The sequence below is a fragment of the Schistocerca piceifrons genome, chromosome 9 (assembly GCF_021461385.2).
Source record: "Schistocerca piceifrons isolate TAMUIC-IGC-003096 chromosome 9, iqSchPice1.1, whole genome shotgun sequence".
NCBI lineage: Eukaryota > Metazoa > Arthropoda > Insecta > Orthoptera > Acrididae > Schistocerca > Schistocerca piceifrons.
Window position 1 is genome coordinate 82,269,545 of NC_060146.1, and position 20,461 is coordinate 82,290,005.

Sequence of the window (20,461 nt, forward strand, 5' to 3'; positions counted from 1 at the left end):
TCATGGTTTACTGGAATCGCTCGAAGAAAAACTAGTAATTTAGGGAGGAAACCCATCGTTATAGACAGTTTCACAAAATCGGTCATTCGACAAACGATGGAGGACTTTTACATAAACCAAAAAATAATGCCCACATTACGGAAATTACTCACTGGCGTGAAACAAAAAATACATTTTCGTTGCAGAAAGACGTTTTACACATTGCGTGAGATGGGATTTATCTGGAAATACTATTCAGACATGTTTACGAAGACAATGACAAAAAAAGCAGTGCGAATCGAACTAATACAACACACGTAATTATAAATTTCTGGTTACTTTTTAAACACTCTTCGTGTTGCAAGAATTGTTAAGTTTTAATGCAGCCCTTCAAAGAAAACTTCTCCCATTCAGTAGAAACACAAAGTAAGAACAAGCCTTAAATTCTACAGACTGATTGCACTATATCTGGTTCGTCTTACGAATAGAGGAACATACATTCATATGAATTGGCATTCGGTTCTATGTTTGTAGTAGAATCTTGACTTCCGTTCTTATGTTAATATTATTTATAATGTTTTGTTTCGAAGAAGCTATCGTCTTTTGTTTTCCTTCTACTCTTAACGCATTTGTCTAAAAATAAACGCAGACGGGACGTATCTGTACACGGCGTCGCAACAGATTTGAAGCGCGCGCCGCGGCAGGGACTGCACTACGTTGTGAAGCAGCCTGTAGAAGCGCCCTGCGACGTAGCAGGGTAGGCACAGTGGGGACTCGCGCGCTCCCTCTTCAGTTTACCGACAGACTATATTATGCGCTGTAGTTGCTAGTACCACAATGGCATTGTGTATGTATTTGGAAGAAAAGCGGCGGAAAAAAAGCAAACATACTTGGATCAAGCCATAGGTATTCCGTCGAGACAGTAAAAGCATTCAGCAAAATTTGTTACGACAGCTGCAAGTGGAGGACGACAAGTCATATATATATATATATATATATATATATATATATATATATATATATATATATATTACTTACGAATGGATGAGAGTGCATTTCAGTATTTGCTCTATAAAGTGGCTTCTCATATTACAAAACAGAATTCTCTTTTCAGAAATGCTATATGTACAGCAGACAGGCAAATTGTGACTGTGATTTCTTGACACACTAGAGCACAGCACTCGAATATCACCTTGCACATTCACAAAAATAATTCCGGAAACATGTGATTTATAAAGCACTGAAGAGAGACTATGTGAAGGTAAATAAATGTTTCGTACATGTTTCATTTTTGAATAATTTAATTAACAGAATTAGTCTTCCAATTTCAACGGCCTTACCGCAGTGGTAACACCGGTTGCCGTCAGATCACCGAAGTTGAGGGCTGTCGGGCTGGGCTAGCACTTGGATGGGTGACCCTCCGGTCTGCCCAGCGCTGTTGGCAACCGGGGTGCTCTCAGCCCTTGTGAGGCAAACTGAGGAGCTACTCGGTTGAGAAGTAGCGGCTCCGGTCTCGTAAAATGACAGATAGCCGGGAGAGCGCTGATCTGATCACATCCCCCTCTATATCCGCATCCAATGGCGTCTGTGTTCTGAGGATGACACGGCGCCCGGTCGGTACCATTGGGCCTTCATGGCCTGTTCCGGTGGAGTTTAGTTAGTATTCCAACAACTAAAAAATTAATAGAAGTACGAAACAGATGAAGCACTTTTCAGCTTGTGGCATCCAGAGTTCAAAGATAGACAAAGTGGAATGGTAAGCTATGAAAGAATTTTTTATGTTAGAGTGTGACCGCATCGTCTATTCTGGCCTGCTGAAAAGCTAGATGTTTCGAGATGTAGAGATGGATGGCTGTAACTGTGATTGTGGACATGAAGTCGTCTGCAGTATATTCCCCCTGCCCATCAACACACAATTAATAACATGGACTGTGCCCTTGCTCACCCCCCCCCCCCCCCACCCCCCCGCGACATCCACCACCCAAGTAAGTGCAAAAAAAAAGGAGCCGAAGGAACACAGCAACTTTGAAGCTATGTTTACAAAGACACTACAGAGCCGTCAAATAGCTGTGGCGACACCAGCGCGCCAAGTGGTTGCATTTCACAGTGAACAGAAGTCTTTTATCATCAAATTTACAGCGCGGCCCTAGATTTGATCGCATTTACTTGACAACATGCGTGTTTCGAAAATGGTTCAAATGGCTCTGAGCACTACGGGACTTAACTGCTGTGGTCATAAGTCCCCCAGAACTTAGAACTACTTAAACCTAATTAACCTAAGGACATCACACACATCCATGCCCGAGGCAGGATTCGAACCTGCGACCGTAGCGGTCGCGCGGTTCCAGACTGTAGCGCCTAGAACCGCTCGGCCACTCCGGCAGGCGCGATTTGACAAAGTTCCCTATTACACCATGAAATTTGTTTGACGTAAATATTTGACATATCAATTTTGACAAAGAAATATGATAGTGTAAGGCTAGGCGCAAACTGAGACGCTTATGACGTGACACGACACTACTGCGCGACACGCACGTGCCCCACAAGTCGCGCGCGTGCAGCGCATATTGCGAAGCGTACGCCATGCTTCGCACGCGCCGACTGACTACACTCTGCACTGACAGAACCGAAGCGCGCGCAACCTATTATCTTTCTCAAACGATTTTACAGAAACTATTCACCGAAAATATTTGATTTTTGCGTTACTTGTAGCGTTATATGTCAACTTCGAGGCGAAGTGCCCATCATCTCGCTAATGACGATTCTTATTGTGATGTACACATTTTAGTAAGACACTACGCAAAACTCAAAAAGTTTGCAACGAAAATTAGGGGTCGCCATGATTTTGCGTTTGGTGCGTATTACACCATATGTTGCTGCGTATGAAATTCAGCTAACATGCTGAATTTTTGTTTAGTCTTGGGAGGCGGTCTCTATCTGCCTCCGATCTCGAGAAATTGGATCCCGTGTAGCGCGCTCACTTCCGATCTCACGCCCGCGAGAATGAATTGAAATACTCGCAACAGCTCTCATATCTCTTAAACCGTTCAAGACATCGAAACGAAAGTTTGGCGAATGATAGCACAGAAGGAGGAGAGTGTTTTGCCAATTCTTAAACATACGGAACTTTCTTATCTATGACGATATGTCAATACTTATGCTTCCCTTTTTATTTATTTCACTCCAGTGACTGTACTTATTTGAGAGTTATCGACAGCTAGCGAAACAAGAGCTTCCTAGTATGAAAATAAACATGAAATTTCTTCTTTTATGTTACTGCAAACCGACACTACGAGGTTTTTCGTAAGCTATTGAGCTCTGTGATTGCCAATTACTTGTTTAATGAGACACTCTGTTTCAGAATTTTTTCGCAATAGCTGCTGTGAGATGAGTTTGGGCAAATTACACTGTGTTTTGACAAAGGAAGTACAATTAACCTAGCCACCAAGAGAAACGTGGCCGCTACTCACAAACGGTGATGCTTCTTTGAATGAGAAAAGGTTAACAACTCACACAAAAATAGATTGCCAATTCTGTTGGAATTTTGGTGGAATCCCCGTAACTCATAGTATTTTTAACACAGAGCGTCTGGAAAGATTTTATTCCTTCTCTTGATCTGAGCCGTTATTAATGACGAGCGTTCCTTCAGGTGGAATGATAGCCACATGTCAGATACTGGTTACTCACCTAGGGCTTGCCAAACTGACAATGTATGATCGCGAATAAAATAGTTGTTATTGAGAAAAATAAACAATTGATCTGTCGCACAACACAATGGTCAATGTATTGTCAGCAGCGGAGGATAATGCGCGCGACAGGAATGCACAAGCTAGCCGTGTGTGCCTTGTGAGTTGGAGTTCGAAAAACGTTGTCATTAAAGTAGATCTGCCTTTGTCAGCAGTACATTTCAACAAATTAAATATATCTAATCATAACACACTTTTAGGATATTCCTACTCTCGCAATAACACCTACCATTTTCTTCATTTGTGTAGCATGTTGTATAGTTTATTAATGCTGATAATGCGCATGCAACAATTGATATGCTTTTTCTCATCACGGTGAACCAATTGAAACATTGTTATTTATGACTGCTTTTCGACTGTTTCTAGCTTGCAGTGGAAATGTGATGTTCTCATGCATGTAGTACAGTGTGTCGTATTACATTATTACATCCATACCCAAGTAATCACAGTGAGACTTCTATACTTCAGATCTTGGAGGCTTTTTACGAGGAGCACAAAGGGAGATTATCCCTTTCTAAATTTTTGTAACAGATCGTACAGATACGCCAGCATACTAGGCAGCGAGAAGAAAACCTTGTTTTACTTTCCTGCCTTGCTTCTTAAACACATGTTTTTATAATATTCCTTGCATCCTTATTCATTACACTCTGCCCCTTCCTGCAATCTAAAAACATCACGGAGGCATATTATACAATTCCAGCGGCCAATGGCTCACCAGTTACTGAAGTATGCATTTTTCTTGACGGAAGAAAAACAAAACAAAACTATACAGATATAAATAACAAAAAAGTATAATGTACTAACGAAGAAAGCTGGTGCGTTTAATTGGCGAAAAACGAAACACTACCCAAAGGCAATAAAATTTAGTACACAGTAAGACAAAATTTATCGTTTGGGTAAGACTAAATGCCCGTTGGGCATTTTGATCACAAATAATTTGGTCGTGAGTTGCCAAAGCACAATGCCATGTATAACGCACTTCTCGTCATAAAATCTAAAGCAAGGTAGAGTCAGAAAATATCTATTAATATAGTGGGCAAATCTTCGAGTATTTTGACGCATTTTGCGTACATCTTTCGTAAATGAACTACGAAAAATGCTAGGGGTCCAGTACATAATTTTTAGCTACGGCAGATTCCATGTAGTACGTAAAATAAATTCATAAACAGTGACTAGTTGCTGTTTGTTCATAAATTAAAAAGTATATTGTAGTGACGTATTTAAATGAGGCATGATGTTTGCGACCTAACTCAAGGGAAGGCATTTTATAACCAAATGCGATGTATAAACACTGGAACTCCGCGCGTCAGTTTACCACTCTAATGGCCGCCGGCCAGCTATTCAATTTGTCCGCTCTTCACAGTCGACCACTCGTGCGGTTGTGCCGGCCTTAGGCCGGTATTACACTATCAAATTTCTTTGTCAAAGATTTGATCAAAGATGTGATCAAATATTCCGTCAAATATATTTGACAAAGATCTTTGACGTAGCGTTAGAAGGGGTATTACACTGTCATCATATTTTTCGTCAAAGTTCAAGATGGCTGACAACAATTTGTTATTAACCGCAGCAGTTCTACGTACTCCAATTGCGTTGTGTGCACATGCGGAAAAGAAGTGGGGGAAAAAATGGAACCATACATACGAGGTTGACAGTCTTAAAAGTCCTGGGATTACAACTTGATAATAAATTCAGTTGGGAGGAACACATCCCAGAACTGCAGAAACGCCTTAACAAATCTGTTTGCAATTCGAGTGTTAGCAGACATAGGCAACATAAAAATGAAAAAGCTTGCATACTTTCATTCCATAATGTCATATGGTATAATATTTTGGGGTAAATCTTCAAGTCAAACAAAAGTTTTCAGAGTCCAAAAGCGTGTAATACGTATTATTTGTGCAGTAAATTCACGGACGTCCTGTAGAAACCTCTTCAAAGAACTGGGTATACTAACTACTGCCTCTCAGTATATTTACTCCTTAATGAAATTTGTCGTAAATAATATATCTCTTTTTCCAACAAGCAACTCAGTTCATACATACAATACCAGGAACAAAAATGATCTACACAAGGACTTAAAAGCACTTACTTTAGTTCAAAAAGAGGTCCACTACTCAGGAACACTCATCTTCAATAATTTGCCAGCAAACAAAAAAATTTAGTTACAAAGAAAGATCATCTTAAAAGGAGCCTGAAAGACTTACTAGTGGCCAACTCCTACTCCACTGACGAAATTTTTAGTAGAAACAAACGATGTATTGTATTTATTCATACTATTAGTATTGTTATTTCAGTTAAAAAAAATTGACATGTTCCACATCCACGAGGATCTCCTCAGCACGGATCTATGGAACGAAAAACTAATCTAATCTGGGTGAAGCCGTGGGTTTTACGACACGATAAAAGCATTCAACAAAACTTCTTACGTGAGCTTACAGTGGAAGACGTCAAGTGGTACATCAATTACTTAAGAATGGATGAGCATACATTCCTGTGTGTGCTCAGTGAAATGTATCCTCATATCACAAAGCACAATATTCACTTAAGAACTGCTACATCTTCAGAAGACAGGCTCTCTGTAACACTCCGATTCCTTGTTACAGGAGAGGGTTATGTTAGGTTAGGTTAGGTCAGGTCAGGTCAGGTCAGGACTCGTCTCCAATCTTCTTATTTTATTTTTGTATTCAGGGTGCCTCACGTTGTAAAGCGCCTCATCAGCTTCATACATCCCTATTAATTTTGTAGTTGTCGGCACACCCCAATTGTATTTACCGGCAATGTTTATAAAAACACTACAGACGACAGAACGCTGCAGCGATGCTAGCGCTCCATGTGGTAACATGTCACATTACAGTGAACAGAAGACAAGCGATTTCTTTGATCAAATCTACAGCGAGGCCCTAGATTTGATCAAATATTGGACGACATTTGACAAAGTTCCTATTACACCATCAAATATCTTTGACAAATATTTTGGACATAGATATTTGACAAAGAAATTTGATAGTGTAACACCGGCCTTACTAACGAAGCAGGGTGCTTAGCTAGAAGCGGCGACTCACCGGCCCGTTACGCCTCAGAGCACGACAGGCAACGAGCGAGTGGTGTCGGCTCGTCTCCAGGGTCTGTGAGTGGCCGGCTGTACAGGTGTTAGCTTCCAGCTGTGTGTGTGTGTGTGTGTGTGTGTGTGTGTGTGTGTGTGTGTGTGTGTGTGTGCTACCCTCCAGTCTCGCCTCATTACGTCATGTCTGTTCGGTCATTATACATTCGTGAAAATCAAACAACAGGACGTGCTTGGTTTTTTCGTTCTTTCAAAATGTCATCCCACTGCGAACGTGGATGCGAGGGTGAGACAGGTCGTCCGGTTCTGCAGAACTACAGCCTATTATGTGAATGTAGCCATTTTTGGCGAATAGCAGTGACGAACTTTTCTCAGTCATCTAATGTGTTCGTGCAAGCACAAGATGGCGAACAGAAAACGTGTCGAAACCTTGCTACGAATGTAAACATACAATGTATTACGCGACATATTTCACGACAATAAATCCTCAGTGCCAATTTCTTAGTTGCCTTTGCGCAATTTCTTTGGCCAACCTGTAAATAAGCGTGTGAGTCCTTAAAAGACGCCGACCAGGGTGAGCTGCAGAAGCGGAGATTCCTCAGGCAGCCTCCACAGGCCGCCTGGATTTCGTCCTCCCGAGCGTCCGTGACGTACGTAGAGGTACTGACGCTTTCTGAAGCGATTTTGAGCAATATATTCTATTGAAATAAATAATTTCGTACCTTATAGCCTCACTTCACTATTTGATTATGAAATTGTTATCTTCCCGTTATTGGTCATAGTTACTGTACTTAGAATTTATGTAGCGCATTTAAATTAATTTGTAGAGTTTCAATTTAATAAGGTACCCACTGACAGCTCTACATGTAGTACACTTTAGGCCGTAAACTGCTGCATAACTAATGCTGTCTGACACTGAAAATAATTCTGAATCTGAAAGGCCATTAAGCCCCGGTAAAAGTAAAAATCCAGCAGCGAACATGGCATTGTAGAACACAAGAAGTCTTTTTGAAAATCTTTGTTGATGCACAGTACGTTCACAAATATCATTTATTAACTAGTGGTAACTGCTTTCACCTGTGGCAAGTAATTCGAGGTGCTGTTTTCAGTCTTTATTTTCTTCTCGCTTCTCGAGTAATTTTCACTAATGCAATCTGTTTTTTTGACATAATTTCATATTTTATAGTCCCACGTCGGTTTCCGATCATGAAGTTGTTATTTTTTCATTACTCATCATACTTATTATACCTCGAAATTTTGTAATGCGTCCAGCATAATTCGTGGAGTGTGCTTTTAAGAGTGTAGCCACTGACTGATGTAGGTCAGCTACACGTCAGGTCGTAAGGTGCTGAACAGAAAGTATCGCTCACATGTGGCAACAGTCTGTCGTCGGTAATGGTAAGGTAGCGGACTGATTCTTTAGTGCTTATCGAGTCATGATAATCTGTATTCTGCTTTCCAGTGCGTTTAACTAGATTGTTAATGGAACGTAAGTAATACCTAGTTATTGTGAATCTAATATAAAACCATTCTTTAATTTCTCATGCATTTAAACATTTCTTAATGAGAAAATTTTCAACATACACTCCTGGAAATTGAAATAAGAACACCGTGATTTCATTGTCCCAGGAAGGGGAAACTTTATTGACACATTCCTGGGGTCAGATACATCACATGATCACACTGACAGAACCACAGGCACATAGACACAGGCAACAGAGCATGCACAATGTCGGCACTAGTACAGTGTATATCCACCTTTCGCAGCAATGCAGGCTGCTATTCTCCCATGGAGACGATCGTAGAGATGCTGGATGTAGTCCTGTGGAACGGCTTGCCATGCCATTTCCACCTGGCGCCTCAGTTGGACCAGCGTTCGTGCTGGACGTGCAGACCGCGTGAGACGACGCTTCATCCAGTCCCAAACATGCTCAATGGGGGAAAGATCCGGAGATCTTGCTGGCCAGGGTAGTTGACTTACACCTTCTAGAGCACGTTGGGTGGCACGGGATACATGCGGACGTGCATTGTCCTGTTGGAACAGCAAGTTCCCTTGCCGGTCTAGGAATGGTAGAACGATGGGTTCGATGACGGTTTGGATGTACCGTGCACTATTCAGTGTCCCCTCGACGATCACCAGTGGTGTATGGTCAGTGTAGGAGATCGCTCCCCACACCATGATGCCGGGTGTTGGCCCTGTGTGCCTCGGTCGTATGCAGTCCTGATTGTGGCGCTCACCTGCACGGCGCCAAACACGCATACGACCATCATTGGCACCAAGGCAGAAGCGACTCTCATCGCTGAAGACGACACGTCTCCATTCGTCCCCCCATTCACGCCTGTCGCGACACCACTGGAGGCGGGCTGCACGATGTTGGGGCGTGAGCGGAAGACGGCCTAACGGTGTGCGGGACCGTAGCCCAGCTTCATGGAGACGGTTGCGAATGGTCCTCGCCGATACCCCAGGAGCAACAGTGTCCCTAATTTGCTGGGAAGTGGCGGTGCGGTCCCCTACGGCACTGCGTAGGATCCTACGGTCTTGGCGTGCATCCGTGCGTCTCTGCGGTCCGGTCCCAGGTCGACGGGCACGTGCACCTTCCGCCGACCACTGGCGACAACATCGATGTACTGTGGAGACCTCACGCCCCACGTGTTGAGCAATTCGGCGGTACGTCCACCCGGCCTCCCGCATGCCCACTATACGCCCTCGCTCAAAGTCCGTCAACTGCACATACGGTTCACGTCCACGCTGTCGCGGCATGCTACCAGTGTTAAAGACTGCGATGGAGCTCCGTATGCCACGGCAAACTGGCTGACACTGACGGCGGCGGTGCACAAATGCTGCGCAGCTAGCGCCATTCGACGGCCAACACCGCGGTTGCTGGTGTGTCCGCTGTGCCGTGCGTGTGATCATTGCTTGTACAGCCCTCTCGCAGTGTCCGGAGCAAGTATGGTGGGTCTGACACACCGGTGTCAATGTGTTCTTTTTTTCCATTTCCAGGAGTGTATTTGCAGCCTTTTGACACTGCTACCACGAAGTCTGCCGTCACAGTTATGGGGAAGCTCTCAATATCGTGACGGGCCTTCTTTCGCCCGGCGTAGTGAAGCAACTCGACGTGGCGTTGTCTCAACGAGTCGCTGGAAGTCCCCTGCAGAAACATTGTGCCACGCTGCCTCTATAGCTGCCCATAATTGCGAAGGTGTTGCCGGCCCGGTTTTTGTATACGAACTGACCTCACGATTGTGTGCTCTAAATGATCGATGGGATTCGTGTCGGGCGATCTGCGTGGCTAAATCATTCTCACGAATTATCCAGAATGTTCTCCAAACCAATCGCGAACAATTGAGGCTAGGTGACGTGAATATGAAGTCAAATGACTGGGTGCAAATGGCCTCCAATTAGTCAAATATAACCATTTTCAGTCAATAGTTGGTCATCTGGGCCACAGTATCCAGTCCAAGTAAACACAGCGCACACCATTACGGGGACACAAGCAGCTTGCACAGTGCCTTGTTGACAACTTGGGTGCATGACTTCGTGGGGTCTGCACCACGCTCGAACCCTACATTCAACTCAGCTGAGCAGCCCACAGTTTTTCAGTCGCCTGGGATCCAACTGATACGGTCACGGGCCCAGGAGAGACGTTGCAGGCAAAGGCACTCGCCACAGCCCATTAGCCTACAGTCACACTTGCGTTTTTTGAAGCTGGACGCTCTGCGTCAAAAGACGCCACGGTTGTAGGCAGGCTGGAGAAGGCCGGTAGTGGCCACACACAGCGTCTCTTTCTGCCAACATCCGACGGGAAGGCGCATCCTCAAGTTCAGACGCTAGTCGAATGGGCCGGGGCCCCTTCCCTGCGTCAAAAGATACTTCTCACATTGCGTTCCCACGTGAACTCAGTAGTAACTTTGCAGTGTGTCAACACAAAGTACTGTGTTTCATTACGGTTTTTTAGATGTGTGAGATGGAAATAATTGAACTTGATAGTGGACATGCACAGCCGTCCAGAATTACATCTGAAAGTGACCAATAATCATCTCCACAAGCAGCACACCTACAATGATCTTCGAGGAAAAAATCAGAAGATTCAATCCTGTCCTTTTATGCATTGTAAAGAAATAATACAATAAGTAATAAAACTTCACGTACCTCAGAGTAATGGGTAGTTTTTCTTCAGCTCTTACACAATCACGTAGTGGAGTGTTTCTTACAGTAATAGCATTCGACACATTAGACAGCAGAGTTTCGTATGACTTAATAGACATCCTGTAGCACCCAAAAAACTTTTTAGTGTTTTCTTTAAGTTTGTTATGTAGCAGATTGAATGTTCCCCTCTCTGATCTGTCCTCAATTGTTGGATGAGACCAAAAACGTCTTTTTTGTCTACGTCGTCTCTGTCGAGTCAGTAGCAATGCAGCACATATTATTGTTGCAGATTGTTTACTTAATACACTCATTTCTCAATGCTGCGATGTCACCCAGGCAGGTGTGAAACGCTACTGAGCCATATATGGCCACATTCACGTCTTTGGTCGCTAGGACGCGTTGTGCTGAAAGAAACTATATACACGTTCGGATGTGGCCACCACCAGGTGACTTTTCAGCTGCATTTTTAGACGCTGCGCGTCCAGCTTCAAAAAACTCAAGTGTGGCCGTAGCCTTAACGCCAAGTTTCGCCGCACCCTCCTAACGGATACGTTCTACGCACGTTCCACATTGATTTGTGTGGTTACTTCACGCAGTGTTGCTTGTCTGTTAGCACTGACAACTCTGTGCAAACGCCGCTGCTCTCGGTCGTTAAGTTAAGGCCATCGGCCACTGTGTTGTCCGTCATGAGAGATCGTGCCTAAATGTGGTAGTCTCGGCACATTCTTGTCACTCTGGATCTCGGAATATTGAATTTCCCAGGTATTTCCGGAACGGAATTTCCTGTGCAACTAGCTCCAACTACCAATCCGCGTTCGAAGCCTATTAATTCACGTTGTGCGGCCGCAATCACGTTGGGAATCTCTTTATATCAATCCCTTGCGTACACATGACAGCTTCGGCAGTCCGCAGCTCGTGGTCGTGCGGTAGCGTTCTCGCTTCCCGCGCCCGGGTTCCCGGGTTCGATTCCCGGCGGGGTCAGGGATTTTCTCTGCCTCGTGATGACTGGGTGTTGTGTGATGTCCTTGGGTTAGTTAGGTTTAAGTAGTTCTAAGTTCTAGGGGACTGATGACCATGGATGTTAAGTCCCATAGTGCTCAGAGCCATTTGAACCATTTGAACAGCTTCGGCAACACCCCGCCCTCTTACGCCATGCGCAGGCGAGACTACCGCCACCTGTGTGTGTGTGCATAGGGCTGTCCCGTGACTTTTCTGTAACGTAAAATGAATTGTGAACCCGGCAGTGTAGCTAATGCCGTTCTGAAAAGCGAACACCAACACTGCAAGTGCTTCAAGCAGCGTCATAAAACGTGGTGGCTGTAAGTCTGGAAACTGCGAGGAAATCTGCTGGCGTTGCGAAACATGGGTCTGCCAGCAGGAAGCGCACAGCCGCCAGGAGACGTCACTGCGTGTCGCCACAGGTCGGGGCTTCCCCGTGGAGCTAACGCAGTGCGGCCAGCCAGACGAAACTGGCTGCCCGGATGTTGACAGGTGAGGGGGAGGAGGGGGTGGGAGGGAGGCGATGAGCAGCAGTGAGGCTGGCGCAACAGCGGTGCGCACAGTGGACTCTGCCTGAAGTATCCTCCGCAACGTCCCGCAAAGTAGTCTGAGCAGTGGACATGTGCGTGCTTGTTTATTTTTGGGACATGTTTTTTGTTTATTTTTTATTTACACGTCAAGTTCCGTAGGACCAAATTGAGGAACGAATCTCCAAGGTCATGGAACCTGTCACGAAATTGTAACATAAAAGTCATAAGAAATAAAAATAAAATGTTTATTAACCCAAAAAAAGTCAAGCCATAAGTTTACGTACACGCAATCAACAATACAACAAGAATCAGCTTAATTTTTCAGGAAACTCCTCAACGGAATAGAAGGAGTGGCCCATGGGGAAATTCTTAAGTTTCGATTTGGAAGCGCGTGCATTACTGCTGAGATTTTTCAATTCTTGTGGTAGCTTATTGAAAATGGATACAGTAGTATACTGCACACCTTTCTCCAGAAGAGTTCAGGAAGTCCGATCCAAATGCAGGTTTGATTTCTGCCGAGTATTAACTGAGTGAAAGCTGCTTATTCTTAGCAATAGACTGATATTGTTAACAAGAAATGACAGTAAAGGATATATATACACTCCTGGAAATTGAAATAAGATCACCGTGAATTCATTGTCCCAGGAAGGGGAAACTTTATTGACACATTCCTGGGGTCAGATACATCACATGATCACACTGACAGAACCACAGGCACATAGACACAGGCAACAGAGCATGCACAATGTCGGCACTAGTACAGTGTATATCCACCTTTCGCAGCAATGCAGGCTGCTATTCTCCCATGGAGACGATCGTAGAGATGCTGGATGTAGTCCTGTGGAACAGCTTGCCATGCCATTTCCACCTGGCGCCTCAATTGGACCAGCATTCGTGCTGGACGTGCAGACCGCGTGAGACGACGCTTCATCCAGTCCCAAACATGCTCAATGGGGGACAGATCCGGAGATCTTGCTGGCCAGGGTAGTTGACTTACACCTTCTAGAGCACGTTGGGTGGCACGGGATACATGCGGACGTGCATTGTCCTGTTGGAACAGCAAGTTCCCTTGCCGGTCTAGGAATGGTAGAACGATGAGTTCGATGACGGTTTGGATGTACCGTGCACTATTCAGTGTCCCCTCGACGATCACCAGTGGTGTACGGCCAGTGTAGGAGATCGCTCCCCACACCATGATGCCGGGTGTTGGCCCTGTGTGCCCCGGTCGTATGCAGTCCTGATTGTGGTGCTCACCTGCACGGCGCCAAACACGCATACGACCATCATTGGCACCAAGGCAGAAGCGACTCTCATCGCTGAAGACGACACGTCTCCATTCGTCCCTCCATTCACGCCTGTCGCGACACCACTGGAGGCGGGCTGCACGATGTTGGGGCGTGAGCGGAAGACGGCCTAACGGTGTGCGGGACCGTAGCCCAGCTTCATGGAGACGGTTGCGAATGGTCCTCGCCGATACCCCAGGAGCAACAGTGTCCCTAATTTGCTCGGAAGTGGCGGTGCGGTCCCCTACGGCACTGCGTAGGATCCTACGGTCTTGGCGTGCATCCGTGCGTCGCTGCGGTCCGGTCCCAGGTCGACGGGCACGTGCACCTTCCGCCGACAACTGGCGACAACATCGATGTACTGTGGAGACCTCACGCCCCACGTGTTGAGCAATTCGGCGGTACGTCCACCCGGCCTCCCGCATGCCCACTATACGCCCTCGCTCAAAGTCCGTCAACTGCACATACGGTGCACGTCCACGCTGTCGCGGCATGCTACCAGTGTTAAAGACTGCGATGGAGCTCCGTATGCCACGGCAAACTGGCTGACACTGACGGCGGCGGTGCACAAATGCTGCGCAGCTAGCGCCATTCGACGGCCAACACCGCGGTTGCTGGTGTGTCCGCTGTGCCGTGCGTGTGATCATTGCTTGTACAGCCCTCTCGCAGTGTCCGGAGCAAGTATGGTGGGTCTGACACACCGGTGTCAATGTGTTCTTTTTTCCATTTCCAGGAGTGTATATACGAGTGGCGAATGACAAAATACCCAGTCAAGTGAACAGGGGTCTACAAGAGGTTCGCGAACTTACACCACTTATTTCCCGAACCGCCCATTTCTGAGCCAAAACTGCCATTTTAGAATGGGAAGATTTACCCCAATATATATAATATTATACGCCATATGGGAATAAAAATAAGCAAAGTAGACTAATTTTCGTGTCGAACGAGCACTTACTTTGAACTCTTTAGTTTCACTAATCATATGCCCATTCTGTGAAATTAAAACGTCAGGTTTTGTTGAATTGTATGTTAGAAACTGTAAAAATGCGGTTCTGAGCTGCCGATGTCTATTAGCCAGGCTTCGTCCCCTCTTGTCTGGCGTCACCCATCTGCGCCTGCTTATGGGAATCGATTCTTAATCCCCACCTACAACCTTTGCCCCCACGATTCCCCCCTCCATTACCAAATTGACAATTCCTCGCCGCGTGGTCTAAGGCACCTTGCGCCTTGCCACTGTTCGCGCGAACCCCCCCCCCCCCCTCCCTCCCCCAACCACCGGTTCGAGTCCTCCCTCGGGAATTGGTGTGGTGTGTGTGTTGTGTGTAAGTCTAGGGAGCGATGACCTCAGCAGTTTCGTCCCATAGGAACTTACCACAAATTCCAGAAACGATTCCTCAGGATATGTCCTGTCAACAGATGCCTTCCTTTAGTCAAGTTGTGCCACAAATCACTTCTTTCCGCAGTATTACTCAGAACTTGCGCAGTTTTTTTTTTTTTCGATCCACCCATCCAGTATTCGACGTTCTTCTGTAGCATCACATTCTCTTCTTGTGTGGGCTGTTTCGTCATCCACGTTTCACTTCCATACAGTCGTACTTTCTATCCACGTTCCTTCGGAAAAGACTTCCTAACACTAATTTATATTCAGTGTTACTAAATTTCACATCTTTCCGAAATGCTTTCCTCCCTGTTGCCAGTCTGCCTTTTACGAGCTTTCTGCGTGGACCTGCGTCAATTATTTTGTGGTCCAAATAAAAAAGCCTCGTCCGCTACTTTTATTACCGCATTTTCTAATACAATGCTCTAAGCACTCCTTGATTTCACTCGACTACTTTCCATAATCGTTGTTTTACGTTTGTTGTCGTTCATTTATAGCCGTTTCGCAATACTCTATGCATTTCATCCAATTAATCTTCCACGATCTTTGCTGTCTCTGAGAATAATTACAACGTCATAGGCAAACCGCAAAGTTTTATTGCTTCTATCTGAACTTTTATTCCCCTTCCAAATTTCTCCTAGGTTCCATCGCAGTTTCCTCAATGTACAGATGTAATAATATCGGCGATGGGCTTCGACCTTCTCTCGCTCAGTTCCGTACTACCGCTTCTCTTTCACGTCCTCCAACATTTGTTAAGTGCACTCTGATTTCCGTACATGCTGTAGGTAACCTTTGACTCACTTCTTTTACCAGTAATGCCATTACAATTTTAAATGGTACGTTCCAATGACTAGGAAGGCGTCGCTCGTTCATCGACCTACAGCACGCTACTGCAAATGCATTCGCTTACTGTGTGTACAATCGTAGTGTTATGACATCGCTAAGCGATTTCTGTTGCTTCTCTGTCCAGTGGTCACCTACTACACTACCAGCAATTAAGTCATCCGTGCGACGGTTTAAACGAGGAATCGCAATACGAAACTTCAGGCAGATTAAAACTGTGTGCCGGACCGAGACTCGAACTAGGGACGGTTGCCTTTCGCGGGCAAGTATTCTACCAACTGAGCCACCTAAGCACGACTCACGCCCCCTCATCACAGCTTTACTTCTGCCAGTACCTCGTCTCCTACCTTCCAAACTTAACAGAGGCTCTCCTGCGAACCTTGCAGAACTAGCAGGCAATGGCAAAGGTCCCGAGTTCGAATCTCGGTTCGGCACACAGTTTTAATCTGCCAGGAAGTTTCATATCAGCGCTCACTCCGCTGCAGAGTGAAAATCTCATTCTGGAAACATCCCCCAGGCTGTGGCTAAGCCATGTCTCCGCGATATCCTTTCTTTCAGGAGTGTTAGTTCTGAAGGTTCGCAGGAGAACTTCTGTTAAGTTTAGAAGGTAGGAGACGAGATGCTCTCAGAAGTAAAGCTGTGAGGACGGGGCATGAGTCTTGCTTGGGTAGCTCAGTTGGTAGGGCACTTGCCCGCGAAAGGCAAAGGTCGCGAGTTCGAGTCTCGGTCCGGCACACCGTTTTAATCTGCCAGGAAGTTTCATATCAGCGCACACTCCACTGTAGAGTGAAAATCTCATTCTGGTAATCGCAGTACGTATTTCTTCAATGAAACAACTTCGGGGAATCTTTTAGTATTTCGCCCATATCTCTGTCATTCTTCATTTCGCTGCACATATTGTCGCACAATGCCCGGAGAGATGGCTTGGCTCCGTTTACTGATTTGACATAAAACGAAACCTTCTGAGGATTCTGCCTCCGAATTCGTTGAAATTGTAGAATCATACAGCTTCTTCTTCTTCTTCTTCTTGCTTTCAGCGATCTGCTCGCACCTTCTTCTGTCTCTCGCTATTTCTCTCCACCCTCCGGAAGTTACTAATGCTGCGACGCCATTCTCTACGTCACTTTTCCACCGCGTGCGAGGTCGGCCCAGTGGTCTTGTTGCTTGGAAACTGCCCTCAAATGCCTTCTTAGGAATTCTGTTGGTTTCAGTTTTAGCCACACGCCCAGCCCATTGCAACTTTTTAATTTCTGGACGACAGTGGGTTGCTTCATTAACTGATAAATTTCAGTTTTCTTTCGAACTCTCCAGATGTCGTTCTCAAACACAGGTCCCCAGATTTTTCTCGTCACCATTCTTTTGGAAACATTCAGTTCTTCTCTCTCTTTCTTGGTAATTGGTAAGCTTTGTGTGTGTTCACCTTTGTCGTGATTGACAAAGCTTTACATTTAACTGAGCTGCTCACAACGTACAGACATCTCGATCCTGAGGCTAGTCTCTCCTTTTATCCAGTGTTGTGACATTTTTACTGCTGAAGTGCGATCCAAGGTATTTATTTAATCCGATGAACTTTTCTGAATCTAGAATGGCGTTAAATTTCAAAGTGTGGATTAGGTTTACGACTCGATATATTTCCTTATATTCTCTTTTCTCTTGGTTTATCAAAAGTCCCATCTTGCTGGCACTGTGCCTCAGAGATCTGTACAGGTGCTTGACCTCTTCTTCTGTTTCTGAGTATGACTACATCATCTGTGTATTCCAGGAGTTTTTCATCACAGTGTTGCAATCGCATACCATTGCAAAGCTGTAAACTCTTCTCTCGAACCACTTTCTCTAATGCAAGGTTATAGAGAACGCATTAAAGAACGTCTTCTTGTCTTAAGCACGTTTCGATTCGGAAGTTAGCGGATGTGGATCCTCTGAACTTCACTGCTACCTGTAAGCCACCCATGCACATTTGTACCATCCTAATGATTTTACAAGATACCCTAAATTATCTTAGTGCGTTGTACAGGCTACTTCTGTGGATGTTGTCATTGTCTCGCTGAAAATCAATCAACATACTATGTATGATTTTGTTAAATTCCCAGTATTACTCAAAGATCTACAGTAGAGTTAACATATTGTCATTTGTGGAATGATTTGGTCGAAATTCAGCCTGGTTCTCTTGAATATTGTTCTTTGTGTGAGAATTAATTTTGTCGAGAATGCTCATCGACAGAACATTGTATGTCAAATGGCTCTGAGCACTATGGGACTCAACTGCTGAGGTCATTAGTCCCCTAGAACTTAGAACTAGTTAAACCTAACTAACCTAAGGACATCACACACATCCATGCCCGAGGCAGGATTCGAACCTGCGACCGTAGCGGTCTCGCGGTTCCAGACTGCAGCGCCAGAACCGCGCGGCCACTTCGGCCGGCCATTGTATGTCATGTTCAGCAGACTGATTCCTCTGTAAATTCCATGTTCCATTTTGTTTCTTGTGAAATGCTCCAAATTCTTTCAGTTTTCCAGTCTTCAGGCAGCGTTCGACTTTTTCACATCATTGTGACAAGGTTATAAATTTCTTTGTGTAGTTTGTTTCCACCTTCTTTGGAGATGTCTGCTGGTATCTAGTTCTCCCCTGCAGCCTCGTTGTTTTTCGGCTTTTGAATGGTTTGTACCACTTCCTATTCTGTGATTCTGTACTGTCAGTATTACTGCTGTTACTCTCGATCATTTTGTAGCTGAAGGTTGTGTGAAGGTCAGTACAATTCAACATTTCTGGAAATACTCTGAATGACACCTGTTGTCTGTTACTGGTAATATCAGCTGCGCAAAATATCTCTTTATCTATTCCCTAACTCCCGAGAATGACTCTGCAAGTAGGGGCTACCTTTGCTTGCCTGCTACATGTACCAAACACAAAATTTCTTATTAGTTGGCCAAATTTATTAAAATATCGATTAATTGAACTGATACGCTTTGATGATTTAATAAAATACCAATCCTTATATTGGATATACAACACTCAGGCAAATTGCATTGAAACATTGCTAAGAGGATGTGCAAACTGACTGATTTTAAGGATCCTGATTAAGGAGCGGAATGGCGCTGTGAGATGGAATAGCAAAGAAATTAGTAACAATTCGCATTTATTCTCTCATTAACAGTAACACACAGAAGTTAAAATACGAGGGTTGAGTGGAAAGTAATGTCTGCACCTTCGCCGCGAGGGGTAGCCGCACGATCTCGGACGCCTTGTAACTGTCCGCGCGTCTCCTCCAGTCTGAGGTTCGAGTCCTCCCTCGAGCATGGGTGTGTACTGTCCGTAGCATAAGTTAGTTTAAGTTACATTGAGTAGTGTGCAAGCTTAGGGACCGATGACCTAAGCAGTTTGATCCCATAAGACCTTACGACAGTTTTTTTTTTGCACCTTAGTAACTCTTCGATAGTTGGCAGGATTGGTATGCGGCAGGTACTGGCTTGTTCCGTAGCGTCTTCTCTACAGCTCGAGTTGGCGGGAAGCCTTAGCATTAAACGGTGGTGTTGATAAAGTGTAAAGTATGGAACCCTGCGCAGACGGTCGGTCATTGCGATTTAAGAAACGTGCAGTCATTCAATTCTTGACAGCAGAAGGTGTCACCCCAAAGGAGATTCATCAGAGAATGAAAGCAGTTTGTGGTGAATGTGTTGATGTGAGTACGGTGCGTCGTTGGGCGTGTAAGTTCGAAGATATTGAGGCGGGAACATCTGACCTGCGTAAGAAACAAAGAATTGGACGTCCTGTGACAGAAACCATCTACATCTACATCTACATACATACTCCGCAATCCACCATACGGTGCTTGGCGGAGGGTACCTCGTACCACAACTAGCATCTTCTATCCCTGTTCCACTCCCAAATAGAACGAGGGAAAAATAACTGCCTATATGCCTCTGTACGAGCCCTAATCTCTCTTATCTTATCTTTGTGGTCTTTCTGTGAAATATAAGTTGGCGGCAGTAAAATTGTACTGCAGTCAGCCTCATATGCTGGTTCTCTAAATTTCCTCAGTAGCGATTCACGAAAAGAACGCCTCCTTTCCTCCAGAGACTCCTACCCGAGTTCCCGAAGCATTTCCGTAACACTCGCGTGATGATCAAACCTACCAGTAACAAATCTAGCAGCCCGCATCTTAATTGCTTCTATGTCCTCCCTCAATCCGACCTGATAGCGATCTCAAACGCTCGAGCAGTACTCAAGAATAGGTCGTATTAGTGTTTTATAAGCGGTCTCCTTTACAGATGAACCACATCTTCCCAAAACTCTACCAATGAACCGAAGACGACTATCCGTCTTCCCCACAACGGCCATTACATGCTTGTCCCACTTCATATCGCACTGCAGTGTTACGCCCAAATATTTAATCGACGTGACTGTGTCAAGCGCTACACTACTAATGGAGTATTCAAACATCACGGGATTCTTCTTCCTATTCATCTGGATTAATTTACATTTATCTATATTTAG

General features: G+C 45.0%; 1 protein-coding gene across 1 annotated transcript in view; it reads left to right on the forward strand.

Annotated features, from left to right (window-relative positions):
* Positions 1 to 20,461, forward strand: part of LOC124717283 (CARD- and ANK-domain containing inflammasome adapter protein-like) — a 68,509-nt gene that overhangs the window by 771 nt on the left and 47,277 nt on the right. The gene's annotated exons all lie outside the window — the stretch shown is intronic.